Source organism: Ciconia boyciana, chromosome 10 (assembly GCF_034638445.1).
Source record: "Ciconia boyciana chromosome 10, ASM3463844v1, whole genome shotgun sequence".
NCBI classification, from domain to species: Eukaryota; Metazoa; Chordata; class Aves; order Ciconiiformes; family Ciconiidae; genus Ciconia; species Ciconia boyciana.
This window is the reverse complement of record NC_132943.1, coordinates 3,518,565-3,534,436: the sequence shown is the minus strand read 5'-3', so window position 1 is coordinate 3,534,436 and position 15,872 is coordinate 3,518,565. Positions and strand designations below refer to the sequence as shown.

General features: G+C 37.9%; 1 protein-coding gene across 48 annotated transcripts in view; it reads right to left on the bottom strand.

Moving 5' to 3' along the window:
- LOC140657453 (uncharacterized) overlaps positions 1-15,131 on the bottom strand; it is a 372,414-nt gene extending 357,283 nt beyond the window's left edge. For all 48 annotated transcript variants that reach the window (XR_012044349.1, XR_012044333.1, XR_012044336.1 and 45 more), the window contains exon 1: positions 14,899-15,131. The gene's annotated coding sequence lies outside the window, so the exon portion shown is untranslated. The remainder of the gene's footprint in view (positions 1-14,898) is intronic.
- Between the last annotated feature and the right edge of the window lie 741 nt (positions 15,132-15,872).

The window sequence follows — 15,872 nt, the reverse complement described above, 5'->3', positions numbered from 1 at the left end:
GTATAATGCAATTTTGTTATAAAATACTCATGCCGTACATATTAAAAAATTACTGGTCTCAAGCTCTTCTCTTTTATGTTCTTTCTGTCAACAACTAGACACATTTTGCCTCTTTTTTTATACAGCCATTTCAAGAAATGTCATTATTCTCTAGTTGTAACCCATAGCTCCATTATAGTCATCAGCCTGCTCCTTGAATATTTATCTCTAGGATTTTCTTTCCCTTCAGTGGCATAGAGGGACTTGGAGGGATGAAGATGAAATACAGACTTTTTTTCACCTTGTGCTTTATATTGTGAGGGCTTCGTTCAGGAATATATATATCTAATTTAAACAGTATGCTTAACTCTAAATACACAAATAGTCCTACTGACTTGAAAGATGCTTAAAATTATTTCAGCACATATTTACTTAAGTTTAGGAATGATTATTTATTTCTGCCCCAGTTACTTGAAAAGACATTGTGCATGTTTACGTCTTGTTCAAAACACACTGATCTATAGTCAAGAATTTTTCTAAAACAAAAAACTAGCACTGCCTATAAATTACAGCATCATGGATGTCCAAAGCTCCAGAATAAATACACAGACACATGGGGCTATATTCACTGCAAGTAGGATCAGACATTATCTTGCACCATCACAAATAAGGACAGTAGCCAGAAACTGAGGCAAGAAGCATTTCCATATGCTAACACCAGTAGGCAAAGTATAAAAAAAAGTAAGATTCCTAGTCAGGAGAACAGAAGTGTGATCGTTATAAATGTTCACCAGTATTTTAAGTTACATAATACCGAATTTCCACTTTCAGCTGTCCATTGGTCTTGTCTGATCTATCTAAAACACACCTGTGTTCCCACTCAGATTTCGACAGAATTAAACAAGATAAAAGCACATCTAAAAGCAAAAAATAATTAAAGATGGAACTGCAATAAATATAGACGTTCCCATGCTGGCTTCACTCTACCACGCTCAGGTTAACAATTGCAAACCTGGCTTCAACAAAGTGACTTGATATATTTAGTAATTGGTAACAAATAAAAATAATTTCTAAATAAAGTTATGCGTATGTTTCTAGAGCCATCTGCTATATATAAAGAGCTGGATGTTAGAAGCATTTTCCCAGAGCAATCTCATCTGTCTTGTTGTCTGTGGAGTTAAAGTGTTTGATGACTAAAATCAAACCCTATAAATAAAGATTTTGTATAGTTTTTAAACTTATACTCTGGAGCCTTTTATATCATACAGCTTTTCTGTATTCTGTAGCTTTCTACATTCTGCTTTCATACTCCATATGAATTCTTTCTATTCATATAGCTTTTCTATAATCCGGAGCCTTTTGGTCTGAATCCCTTTCAGACAGAAATGAGAAGAAGGGGAGAAGACAACTCTCTGCAGATATTCGTTGCGCACCCTCTTCTCCTCCTCTCTAGGGTGTTGAGGATGTACAGTCATTCAGCAGGAAGATGGTCTCCCATGTCCTCATGTGTGGACTCCAGGCTGGAGCCGCCCCTGCGAACTGCTGCTGAGCATGCACAAAGCCGGTGGTTTTCATTTTCTGCCCAAGGCACCATGTCACGTTCAGTTTGGATCCCCCTGCAGCTGCTGGACACATAAAGCCAGTGGGTTTGTAGGGAACATTGATTTAGCATAAAGTTTCAGATGCTGAGAGATGAGAGGAGCACCCACCTCTCCTCATTACTAGAACAAATTCTAAAAGCAAATGCTTGCGCTGACAAGTCTCCCCTCAAGATACAAAGAGCTGGATCCTTTACCACAAACAAATCTGTATTGATTCAAACTAGCTGATAACCTAGTCCACAGCATTGGAAATTATTTCAGTAAATAGCTTGAGTAAAAAAGAAATGAGTTACGTAATTTGTTTGTTTTTAAAAGCAGAAGAATGCTACCATCCGAAACACCTTACTGCCGTTTGCAAGAGAGTCTATCTCGGCAAGCTACAAAGAAGGTATTTTTGGTGATCCTGAAGCACTGGTTGTGTAGAATGACATAAGCTCGGCCAGCAGAGCGAGTAACCAAAGGGAAACTCGGGCTCTACTTTCCCTGGCTAAACAGATTAGCAGGCCAATCCCACACTCCTTAGCCAGAGAAGTCAGCGTTAGCTCAACGGCATCCACTGGTGACAAGGGCCCAGCCCTGCTCGTGACGGGCTTTGCCCTGGTCTCCCTGACCTCCGCAGAAGCAAGAGCGCGTGCTGCTTTAATTGCATCCCTCCTCTGCGCTCTGAGGGTGGAGATCATGCAAGAAACTCCTCCGGAATGCCTCAAGAGCACAGAAATTATTGCTTCTGCAAACACCCAGAATGAACATTACCCCAAACCAACCAGAACAGGTCACGAGTACCAGGTGAAGTAGGCGTCACTCTCCCAGGTGCGGCTCTTGAACACCACCGCTCTCGAACTGCTTTTGAGCAACAAGCCACAGTGGGGAAAAGACCCTCCTTGCAACTTCTTTGGATTAATACAGTTCCACAGCGAATATCGTAACATTACGAATATCGTAACAAATATCCAAAATCAGATGAGCACACATGAAAGTCACTCTTACCCTTTCAGTTGTAATGGCTAAGCAAAGATTTATGAGCCTTTAGGTTTTTTTCCTGATCCTGAGAGAAAGCTGCTGATGGAGGCAGCTCTTTCTTTGATGCAGCCCGGTTTGTTTACAAGAACACACAAACACCTTTTTCCCCGAGCACCGAAGGAATGAAACGTCAGAGCTGGTTTCTCTGCTCGCAGTTCCCTTCCCTGGCTGCTCACACTGCGGAAGTTTCCGGGGCTGCCGCTCCTTTCTGCTTTCTCCCTCTCCTACTTAACCCTCCAAAACACGCTGCTCTAACTAGCAATACCTGATGAACTCCTTTGCTCACACACTTCTAATTAGCCCTGCCTAGACTGTTTAGCAGTGACTATGTTTTAAACTATCTACCTAGTATATAAATTAGCAGGGGGGTTTTAACATGAGCAAGAGGCAGGGCCCACTAATTAACTTTCACTCAAACACTGGCATCAGAGATTATTTCAGAAAAACTAATCAAAGTTATTAATCAGTAGTGTATTGATACTATTAATTATAGATAATCTATTGTATAGAATCAATGTACAGAACCAGTACAGAAATGTGCTCACAGAAAGACATAGATGTATCATCCTCAACAAAATTGTAACAGTTATGTTTGAAGGCTTCTGGTTTTGCCGCAGACACTCTCTAGGTGAGAACATACGGGAACAACAATTTTAAAAAGTATTAATGAAGCGGCATTACAGCCTTGGTGTAAGATACTGCCATACCTTTTGGAATAAAAATGGAATTACAGTTGATGGTCCCTCAAGACAGACAACAGTCTTCACTTTTCAGACAATTATGTTATTTTAAACATAAGCATTTATGTTATATTGGATATTTTTATATATGCTTCTCAAATTCAGATTACTGTATCAGTAACTTTAAAGGTATTTTCTCAAATCAAGAACTTTGCGGTCAAGTTATTACTACCTACTTAAATGATATGATCCAACTGCGGGGCAATGGGAATTCTATTTATTTATTTATTTATTCTTTGAATGCCATACATTTTGGGAACTCCACTAAAGTTATTATATCATGTTATAAAATAAAGAAGTTTTTCTCTCAGATTTCTCACACAGATTCAATTTACTTCCATACTATCCGTAAGAGCTTTTCTACTGACTTCATGTTAGATCAAAACATAAAGACAGGATTCAAACATGGGGTTTTGTTTCCTCTTTTCAAGAGCTCTGTGGAAATTGCCAAGGAAATGATGATTTGGATCACAAATAACACCTCTTTTTTTCAAGTTTTGAAATTAATCCATAAATAAAGAAATATGTCAGAATAAATGCACAGTATTTTTCTTCTTACTTAAAAAGCTGTTCTAACACAGTGTGTTTCCATTCTGTCCCTTCTAACTTCTGCTGCAATGGAAGCTCATGTAGAGGTCTATTATTTTTTTGGAATGGACTGTACTGTGCAAATTCCATTCCCACCTACAAAGTGGCTGTTCTGTGAATTACAAAGCACTAATATACAAACATCATATTATTATCATGTTCCTATAACATACTCTGTAAAGAATACAACCTGCTCAGACATACAGAATAATCGAGATACAATATTTGCTTTTAAAGAAGCCAACTCCCAAGAAAACAAACAAGAACACCCTACCACTGTTGAGAAAGGTCATATGTGAAAATACGGACATTGCCAGAAGTAATGCTGATGCTTGGAAGTAGGAAAATTATCATACCTTCCTTGCATATGGTTAATAATGTTTTACCTCTTTACATAAAATACAGGACTAAAGATACCACAACACTCTCTCGAAAGCTGTTCTTGAATTCTACAGCAATGCCACTTCCCCTCAATGTACAGCAATAGTATTTTTACTGAACTTAAAAATAATTTATAATTTTCTGTATTTCAATATAACACGAAACAAATGTGGGCTGGCTGTTCAAAACAAGCTTTTAGTATAACGGTATAGACCTATTCTAGAAAGTTATATACCATTCAAAACTACCTAAAAACTAACCGCTGCAAATAAAGCTAGTAAAAAGACAACGAGCAAAACTGAATGCTGGATTGCACTTTCTATCTCACCAATATGAGTCTGACCCAGTAGTTCATTAAAAAACCAGTTACACGTTGCAGACGCTTTCTGCTAACTGCAAAATTCAACATATACTGACACCCACCTCCACCAGCAGGTCTCCTTGACCCATCCCGATCTAGTAAGGCCTATCCAAGACACAGCGATAGAAAAGCAAGAACTGAAAATTTTGCATAGGTACTCTAAGAGGGAATTGCAAGAGTGAATTTTTCAACATAAAAGTTTAACGTTTATAAAGTTTATATCTCATAGAAATGTAAAAAAGACATTATCACAGATTACTTCGCTAAAAATCACTCTGTGATATTTTGAAAACTTTCCCAGGGATTATAGTCTTAAACGATGCCCTTCGCCTGGCAGTGAAACTCTGCTGGAGAAATAGTAATTATTCTGTTCTGCCGAAATGGGACTACACAGATGCTGGCAAGAAATTTTAGTTTGAACAAATTTCCTATGTTTCCTAGAAGAAAATATAACTAAAATCTTAATCTGGGCCACCTGTCCAGTAAAGTATCCAACATTTGAATCTGGATCTGATTTTAACATGATCCCATATCTAGCATCAATCCAGTACTCAGAAAAGATTATTAAAGAAAGCACTATTTAAAAAATAAAAATTCTTAATTTCCAATTGCAAACCAAATAACACAAACCACTCCGTCATGGGTTCTAAACCGCACTTACAAATGAATGTCAAAATCATGACTGAGACTTTTTAATCAGCACATGTTTGTAGTAGGGATGACAATTTATAACTTTCAATCTACTACCAAAAGAATGGGAAATTCAGTAGTAATCTGGGTTTAGCCAAAAAAAAAGAAAATATTCCATGTGCTGATGGGACGCTCGTGAGCAACTTTTCCTGAAAGCAGCTTTAAATGACTGTGTTTCATTTTGGGGTTGTTTTTTTATTATTATTCTTGTATGTATTGCATGTGCCAATTTGATGGGTTGCGATCAATGTATTGGTTGTATTCAAAAACATCAGAAAGCCCTTGCAGCAAAATGCTTCATATGGTCAACTCTAGTTGCTCGATAAATAACATCCAGCAAAACTGATGATCTGCTTGGGCTCTGAGCAACCCTGAATTTCTTGTTGCTTCCAAAATACACTGTGATTACTCAACTATGATAAATATTTTGAGATTAAAGCCACATGAATGTCCTGAGACCCACTCTGATATTTTTAACTTTAGCCACAAAACGAACATAGTCTTAGGGCATGATTCCCATTAACAGGATATATAGTGAATTCTAAAATGTCACTGAGAGCTTGTGCTGTTTTTATTTTGGCTCCCCAGGGAATCCACCAGGCTGAAATAATAATAATAAAATATACATTCAACCCTACTAAGCTAACCTAACCAAATGTCCCTGTAAGCAAGAAAAATATGTAAATGTTCAATGAGCTACCCAGGTTAGGTTTTCTATTTGGCTCATCCAAACAGAAAAGAACTATTTGTAAAATCAGAATCAATGGTTATAGTAATTAAACGCTATTCTAGCTCTCTCCATCATTTTGCTTCTCATATATAGTAACAGATGTTGCATCTAGTCCCGCTCACAAAACACCGAGTCAATGTGTGACACTATCACAGGACTCCATTTCCAGATCAAGATCACTAAGGCTGAAGATCCGAAATCACAAGGGGACTTTGTTTTTCAGGTTATGTATGTGGAGTATGTGTGAACTGTATAATGTCAAGTGAATAAGAACATTACAGGAAATCATGTAACTTGTTAGCAGATTTCAGAATGAAGCGGTAACAGAACTTGGTACATTCAAAGATCTGACAAAAATGAATGTGGAAGACCAAGAGAAATTTTCACACAGAAAACTCGTGTCAAACAACACAGTCAACTTACAGATCTGATAAAGTTCCAGGGCTGAAATCCGATCAAACTGGTACATTTCTAAAGTTCAGAACAAAACTGGTATTTTATTTAGTAAACACCATTCAGCCATGTAGATCTAATTTTTGGGATGCCAATAAACACTAAAATTGGCTAATAACAATGAGTAGAAATAATCTTTTACTGAGTCTGAACCAGCAGAACACCAGTAAAGATTTTTTTTTCTTTTTTATTAGCTCATTAGGTTATGAGGAACTTATGATTAGCTGTGGACTTTAACGTACAAGTTACCAGTTCAGATGAAACGAGTAAAGAACACACTTACACAGCTGCTGACCAAATTTCTGCCAGATTTGAGTGAGGGAAAAGGGCCTCAAATAGATGAGGTTTGTAACAGTTTGCTTAAAAATTGGAAGCTGGGATGAGTAACCAAAGGGCAGGCAGCAAATTTCAGGCCCCCGCTCGTACTGAGAAGCAGCAATGTGAACACACCAGGCAGCCACCTAGCACACAAATACTGCGACCAAGACAAGGAACTCTGCCACGTTGCCCAAAGTGAAAGGAACACAGATAGTATGAGGGGAAAGACATAGGAAACAAGCTTCATCCAGTTAAGTTCACTACATAACTTATTTGCTTTTGAAACATAGACTTAAACTACAGAAAATACTTTTCATTTTGAAACCAAAACCAGTAATGATGAATTTGGTTTTGAGGTTTTAAAGGTTGTAGAAGTGTTTTATCCACCAAATTTGGTAATAACATTCACTCTAATTTCGTAAGTGAAGCTTCAAGCAGTTTTAATCAGACAAATTCTCCTTTTTAACATTTCAATACACATGCACGTTTGTATCTTTTTAATGAGTTTATAGGATTTTACGGTCTTTGAGCCTGCTTCTACTTAGGTCAGTGTCAAAACTTTGGCTGAGTTCAGTGAAAGCAAATCAATCCACTGACAAGAAAAATCATGCTTCGTATAAGGATCTGCTTTTTCTCTGATTATTGGAAGAAAACAGAGAAACAAGGCTAAGAAAAATTGTTCCCCTCATTGTCACTTACTTAATACTTCATTTACAACTTGTCACAAATACTTTTCCAATTATCATTTTTCTTCTTAATTGGACACTTTATCATCCCATTTGAGTGGCTGCCCCAGTACTGGATCCCAATTAAGGCCACAGCCATTCCAGTGGAAAGCAGCGTTTGCTGTTTAATCACAGTTATACATGCTTTAGGCTAAAACCCTTTGTAAAACTACTATGCCCGATTTACAGTCCAGACAAACTGTTTGAACGGGACCTAAGAGGATTCTGCTTTAATACTCAGAAGGAATAAGGCTCTCTAATGCAGAAAAAGCCTCCTAATGGAGTCTGGATATAAGTCTTCCCTACTACACAAGCATGACAGAGGTACCTGGCAATCTTTTACACCAGCACTCCTAACCTGCAAATGCTAGTGGCTGTGACTTTTGAATGGCTAATGCTTACGGAAATGCTGAAGTTGAACACTTTAATGGTTTTTTTCTTAGTGAGTAATGCTTTCTCACCACACAAAGTGCTAGACGGCAACATTAAAATTGGAACTGTTCCTTTCAAACTTCCCAGTTTCCACAATAAGTGTTGTCTCATAAAGTTTGTATTTCAAAGGAAAGGTTCAAAGACCGAGTGTTTGATCACACAAAGAAGACTTCTGTACTGCAAGTTCACAAAATCATCCATTTTATTTAATGCCTAACTATTTGGTAATTGCTCATATTCAGTCTCACACCAGCTTGAATGATTTCAGCTTTTAATGTGCCTCATCTCATTCTGAGGCACATCAATCCATGAGTAGATCGCAGCACCTTGAAATACTAATGCTTGTCACATACTTTAATCTCCTCTAAAAGGTCTTGTTCGTTGTGTGCTTAAATCTCTTAATAGCTTTTTCTTCTCCTTAGGTTTTTACTTTTGTGGCAACTGATTCTAGTTAGGATGAAGTTTGTTTAATTTTCATTTTAGTGAAGTGCAGGAGCAATAATCTAAAAGCCTGAATTATTACTGTATTAATAGAAAGGTAAAATTACTTCTTCTAAAAAATGACTTTTTTCCCCAAGCATGAAACTCTCTCAAGAATGTATCTATAGTAATAAAATAAACTTTTCAGAATGTAAGAAGACACTCAAGAACTTATACTTGATCATGTATGAGGATCACTCAGATATGCACAATTCACAGCTAAATATCACAGCTAAATTTCTAACATTATTGTATAGCACAACATCTGGGAATGACTGACACTGTGCTGCCAAACACCTCTTACAATAATGAGATGATTCTTTTATTCCAGACTCATTTTTCTTCTATTGTCTATTTAACTAGAAACGTGTACTTGCTATTGTTGGATCTCCTTGCACGCATTCCAACTCTGGATACCCTGCTAATTTCCCTCCCACGCCGGCCCCTGTAAGGGACTCGCCTTCCCAGCTGCGGTGAGGTCGGATGCACGCTGGAGGCTGATGCTGCAGCACTGCACGATCTCGTTTGATGCAGGGCTCCGCTGCGAGCTGGTGCATTCACACGCAGGCCTGCACAAAGTGCCGTGCAGCGCACGCGCCGCTCCCTGCATGCAGCAGTTCGCTTCCATGTTGTGTCAGCTCTGTGCTCAGACTGCTGCAGGAGTGAGTCACGACCTCACATCATACCAGCCCTTTTGACAACTTTTCCTTACAAATCAAACTACAGCATAACTGAGTTCTGTCATTTTCCTTCTAATATTCAAAGAGAAATCTAATGAAACAGAATTGCTCGACTGAGCAAACCTGTAGGACTTTCCCCAAACCGTTTCGAGAACAGCCACACCTCTTGGGAGAGCGATTTAAGGCTAAATCAATACCATCTGGACAATAGCAACAGTTCCTAAAATTACGCTCCTCTGAAAAGCTGCTGCTGTCACACACACACATTTTTTTAATCCTTTACTCATTGCTTATTTCAAAGTATGTGAAGACATAGTGTGAAGTTACCTAGTCTTGTTATTCGGTCCACAGTTTCAGACTCATCAGTGTTCATTCAGCCCTTCAGCTATCTCCAGTATATACATAAAGCACTGTGCTAGTCAGTATGATTAGAGACCTGCTCTGTGTTAATAAAAAACCAAAAGCTAAAAAAAAAAAAAAATTCTCTCTCCTCTGTGGAAATATTAAGCAATCTTCGGTGTTCGGGGCTTTTTTTCGCTCACTGTTATCCAATATGCTTAATAATAATTGTCCCCGATCTTGAAGACGGCTATACTTCAGTCTTCTTTATTTTTAAGTGAATGATGCTTGATGATTTGAAGTGCTCTTACATTGCAGTTCCTACTTAAACAGTATTTTAGCAGTAATAGTACCAGGGATGGGGCAGGGTTAAAATATTTTCTTGTTTTAGTCTGTCAAAATACTCGTTGAAACTAACATACCTGATACATTAAAATATTTATGTGAAATCTGTCTGTTCAGCACTCAAGCACAGAACTGATAAGTATAGTCAAATTCTTACTGGATGTCAATCAACTTACGAATGAATGGAACCATTCAATTAAAGAGCAATGATACAGAAGCAGGCACGCATTTACACCTTGCTAGCCAGTAAATACTGCCCATTTTCACTTCAGTATGCAGGACAATGCTGTCCTTACACTCCTCCACAGTTCTTCATATTTTCTTTCAAAACTATGAGGCAAAGGAGATGAAAATCAATACATGAGCTGTTTATGAAATGTCACTTGGGCAGTCGAGGAATCTCGCTCTATTCATCAAAGACGATAATTTCCCTGTCAAAATGTTTACTCACACAAGGGTCATCTGCAAAGGTGTTAGCATTGTTCAAACTTTACTCCCATTTTGTTCCAATTTCCAAACAGTTTTTCAATTGGGACGGTGGGGTTTTTTTGTTTGTTTGGCCTCTCTATATATGACCTCTATAATTTAGGAAGGGATCACCAAACAATAAAGTACAGGTCAACAGCCATCTTGATGACTAGACTGAGTTCAGGTAGCACCTGAACTTCCACATTCTTCTTCCAAATCCAGTTCTGGAGCAAAACCTCTATTTCCTCTCAACACTTCATATTTTGTGGGAGGGGAGGGAAGTTCAGCAGTTCCTGAACGTACGTTTCCCACACCCTAATATGCCTAGAGTTTCTCTTCTCCTCTCTCCCACTGTTCAAAGAGCAAACAGGAGCAGGGGCAATTCCAGGGCCTTGCACAGTAGCCGTCAATGTCCACCCCACTGGCAGGGGATGAAACGCACTGCTTATTCTCGCTGTATGTGCGAGATTTCAGCAGAGCTGTCATGGAGCAACACACTGGGGACCAAATGAGTGTCAAGTGTGACACTTGGCAGGGCTGTCTGCCAGGACTTGAACCTGTGGTTCCAGCGAGTCTAGATGTTAGTCTAGGAAATCCAACCTGCTGCTTAGATGATGAAACCATCCCCAGTTTAAAACTTGCAGCCTTATTCCTCTGGAATGTCCCTTCAGATGAATGGAATAGCCAACCATGCTGGATAAGCACATTAACTGGATGCTTTTACTAAAACGATCAGAAGTAAAATAACTCTGTTGACATTTAAATCGCCATAATCTGTCTGCAAAGCTAACACTGCATTGAGATGAACAGGAATGTTTATTACTTTGGTTTGTATCCATATACAGTATGATTGCACAATATCCACTTATATTCAAGAGGTTACCTTTGCAGTCAGAGGGCAGTTAAATTAACAAGTTGAAGGAGATGTCTGTTGCATGTAATATGGCCATATGGTCAAGATAAACATGAGTATGATTCCACAAATTCTTTAACAATTAATGAGGAATATGGCATCCACAATGAACAGAACTGCAGTGGCTGTCTGATCAGAAAATAAACAATCATCTCAAACATTTTAAAAAAATTGTCAAGTGTTGATTTTTATGAAGACCATTGAAGACTGCAGTGATGAATTGTCAACAAAAAGATTTCACTCATTTTCCCAAATACTAAATGCCTATCTTTAAATTACTGGTTCTTAACAGCTGCAATAACTATAATTGGGTCACTACGGCTTTAATCCCTGCTTTCACACTTGCATCTTGAATCTAAACAGCTGAAAATAAAATCAAAAATGCAGTAGCAAAACACACCTTACATTTCTGAAGCAGTCGCACTATTCTAACACTCCAGAGGTAATTATTATCCTTAATAACACCAGATATGATTGAGGCTTTTAACAAAAGGAATGCTGCCTTGAAACCGTCTGCTACTACTCAGAATTTGACTGCTATGAAAAATTGTCAGCCAAGGAATAAATGTGCATTATTAATGATAGGTACGTGATGGGATGTGCAAACTCTCTGCCCAGAAAGGGCTGGGAAAGGTTAAATTCCTTTACTGTTAGAAGGAGAAAGTTGCACAATATGCCTTAGCCAAGGCTAAAAGGAAGACCTTCTAACCATGATATCAAAAACAACAGGTCTGAAAGAAAAGGGTCTCGATCAGGATGTATTTGTGGGTAGGAATGGATTTCCTAAATATTGAGCACCATTGTTTCTAAACAGTCATTGTTTTAATAATGGTTCTTTCCATATACATTGTTGTTGGATGCTGCAATCAACGATCAAAGTATTTCTTAATACAAAGTTTTGTTACTGAAATTAGTCAAATCAGGTACAATTCACCAGGTAATCACATTTTTCATGCACTATCAATTCTAACATTTTCTGTTGAATAACTCATGAAACTATGTGCATATTTATTTCAGCACTGTGTGAAGAGGACTGCTGGTATTTGGTTTGAAGAAATCAGGGATGTTAATACATGCACGAAATAACAGAGCATAGTTCTTTGTGAGCTTTCCCCAAAGGATTTTGCATAATTCAGAACCAGACTGCTCTTGTGTTTTTAAGATATGGAGCAAACCAAAATCACATGTTGCCTCCTGAACCACCTCCTACAGCTCAGATTCAAAATAGCCTTTCAACAATTACTCCAAATTATGTCACCTACAGACAGTAGTTCATGCAAGCACAGGACATCTGTAAGTATGTGATTAATACAGCGACATCACTCTCAAAAGTAGGCACATTGACGTATGCAGGTAACAGTCTCAGAAAGAAAATACACCTGCAGCTGAGGCATGCTGTGTAGATTACTTTGTATTTTGAACTTCTAATGCAAAGACTAAAGCAGTCATTATGATCCTGCTATTGACTTTACCATGTATTCTTTTAAACTGTCTAAAAAGGTAGAGGTGAAAGTTTGAACAGATCTTTGAGAAACATTAGTTTGACTGGGATACTTTCACTTGAATTTTTAAAGACACATTTTTTAGGAGAAAAATATTAGCAAATAATAAAGGCTCTGAACATTAACCCTGCAAAAAATTCTGATGAAAATTATGCCCATTAGGATAAGCCTGTGCCAAGACCAACACTGGAGAGTGCTCTCAGGGGAGCAATCAGTTGCAAGGGCTGGAACTGTACAAGCTGCCCTTTCATTGCGATGGTGTTCAGATGTGTACAACATACATGAAAAACACAGATGGATTTATGGAGGTTGAAGGAATATTATGCTATGCTATTATTTATTATGTTACAATGCTTTCCCCTTTTTTGTAATACTCCTGACCAGTGCTGTTCACTGGAATGAAAGATGAAGCCATGGCTTCTAACCATTCCTGCTTTCCTTATATTTACATATTTTAAATAATTATTTCTAAATACTACAATAGGTACTATGAAAAATACCTTTATATTTCTCTCTGTTACCTAACCTCTGTTACCGAAACCTATGAGAGCCTTTTCTCAAATTATAAAGGAAGTCTATGACAACTGGGAAGAGAATAGGTATGTTCTGAATCTGTCAAGCACCAACGGCATCCAGAATTTGTCCCAAATTGACCTTTTCTATCTTAAAAAGTGGTAAGAAGAAAGGAAAGCTGTTTGACCCACAAGATAGCTGGATCAATATCAGAAAGCATGTTTCATGAGAAAAAGTGATGATAAGAATGTGAGGACAGAAGAAAATTCAAGAATGTGGGCCAGAACATGCAAAGTTGTACATGAAGTGAATGAGAAGGACCACAAGCCTAAACAGAGCACTGATGAAGGGAAGAAGTCCTCTGGCAAGCAGTGATCATCACACTGTTAAGGAAAGACAATACTGACAGAGCTCCACTGTTTGAATTCATATTCTGCCTCTGTCTACCCATTCACAGATGGGCAATACATATTGTATATACACCATGTATATACCAAGTATAACAGTACAGGTCACAATGGCTGGCCTTGTTCACCAATGGAATAGGGTAAAATTCCATTAAACAAAAATTAAATTTTTATATTGACATCAACAAAACCCAGTAATTGTTGTGCCTGACAGTGTGAGCTAACAGTCAGTATGAATTCTTAGTAATTGTCCTATTCTCACTCTTTCGATGCTCTTAGGCTCCACTACAAATTGTGTGATTATAAAAAATGGTTTCAGAAGTTTTCAGTTGAGGGCTTTTTTACAACAGGAAAATGCCAGCAATCACCATGCTTTTACACAAAGAATTCAGCTGAAGTCAAGATAGATTTCAACTTTGACACAAAAAGCAGAGAAACAGATTAGCTCGCAGCTTTTTAAGCAGTTGGCAGGGAATAACTATAAATTCACTTCTCCCACTGGCTTAAAAAGAAATTTGCTATACTTATTACTGGAAAGAGACTCATACAGGAGATTGTTGCAATCAGAACATTATATGGTACAGCAGCATTTGAGTTCAGAGTTTCAGAAATATTTGTACGGAGATTTCGAAGTCATGAGAACACCACCTTATTTTCTAATTATTCCTTTGATACTTAGGATTGAGTTGTTTCAAAAGATATAAACTTAGTTCCCCACATTTACTCATTCTCTTCAGAAGTCTCACCTTTCTCTTTCTTACTAAAATTTTTTTCACCAAAGACAAAACATTGTCTGGTACACAGACACAGAAGTGTGATTTTCAGTTTCTCACTGCAAGACATGACGGCAAATTGTTTAATTTTAACTTCACAGATTGTAAGGTGCGTGAATACAACATCTATACCTCCAATGAAATAAACATGAACAGAAAGACGCACTGAACTAATCTGCCTTATACTGCCAAGGTCACGGAGGGCACCCCAGGTCAATGCATTAAGTCCTGAGTGCCAGTAATAGCTGCTCTTCCTTTAAGATGTCACTTTGCATTAGTTTAGAGAAATCAAGAAAGGAATTAAATACACTGTAATATAGGTGACTGCCAGAGTATGCAATTTTTAATCAGTGAATTGGTTTACCGAAGCAAACTTTCTGTTAAATTGGCTTTCAACATTAGAGCAATATACAATAAATATACTTTTACCACAGAATGATTCTATTCATAAAGAACTTACCTCACGTAGGATCGTCTTTTTTTTTTTCCCTGAATTCAGATGTGTAGGTGATCCATATTCTGGGCTTCATCTCAGATACAAAGTTATGAGAAAACATGACAACTGCAGTTAAACAGTGAAGGTAAGAGACAGGCTAAGACACACTGTCACATTAAGATGTCCAGACAAGGCAGCCCAACCCCTTCTGTAATTTTCAAAAGTAGACAATGGGAGTGCTTATGCCTCTTTTTCCTATGAATATTCAATATGATTTAGACATCTAAATCTCTCTTGGGCTCCTTTAAATCACAAAATTATCAGAAGGCCTCAAACTATATCTTAATAAGGTAAAGATTTTTTGGTTTTGTTCTTTTTTGTTTAATCATCATTGTTGTGCAATGTGGCAAAATGTCAGAATTCCCAGCATTTCTTTCAAAGTATTTTCTTCATGGGAATGTACATAAGAGGTGAAAGAATGGAAAGAACTGTAGTATCTCTGGTCATTGTATAATCTAAAGGCCTCAGTAGTGGACATTTTGACTATAACCAGATGGCTGCAGGCTGCCAAACTATTCACATCTTCAGCACGAATAATATTTTAGTAACTCTTGTTTTTCTCAGCAGCAGTACACAGATTAGTCTGTGCCCCCTACTTTTGTCAAGCGTCTAAAACAAGGCTGCACAGTGGCTTCCAACCTTTTAGAAGTAACCCTCACAGTCACTACCTACTGCCCTTCATACCTCATCCCCATTTCCAGACCACTGCCTCTTCACCATTTCAAGCCTTTTGCCCACTTGACTACAAACCTCAGCAAGGACACAATTTTACTAGCAGAAAAGTAGTTAACTAAGTCATCATTTTAGTCTACTTGTATGGAAACATAGCACAGCAATGTAAGGCCTCAAAAAAGAGCTGTACAGCTCTAAAACCACAGAATCTTTTTTATTAACTCAGACCACAGCACGGGCATTTTATGACAGTTATAACAGCCTAT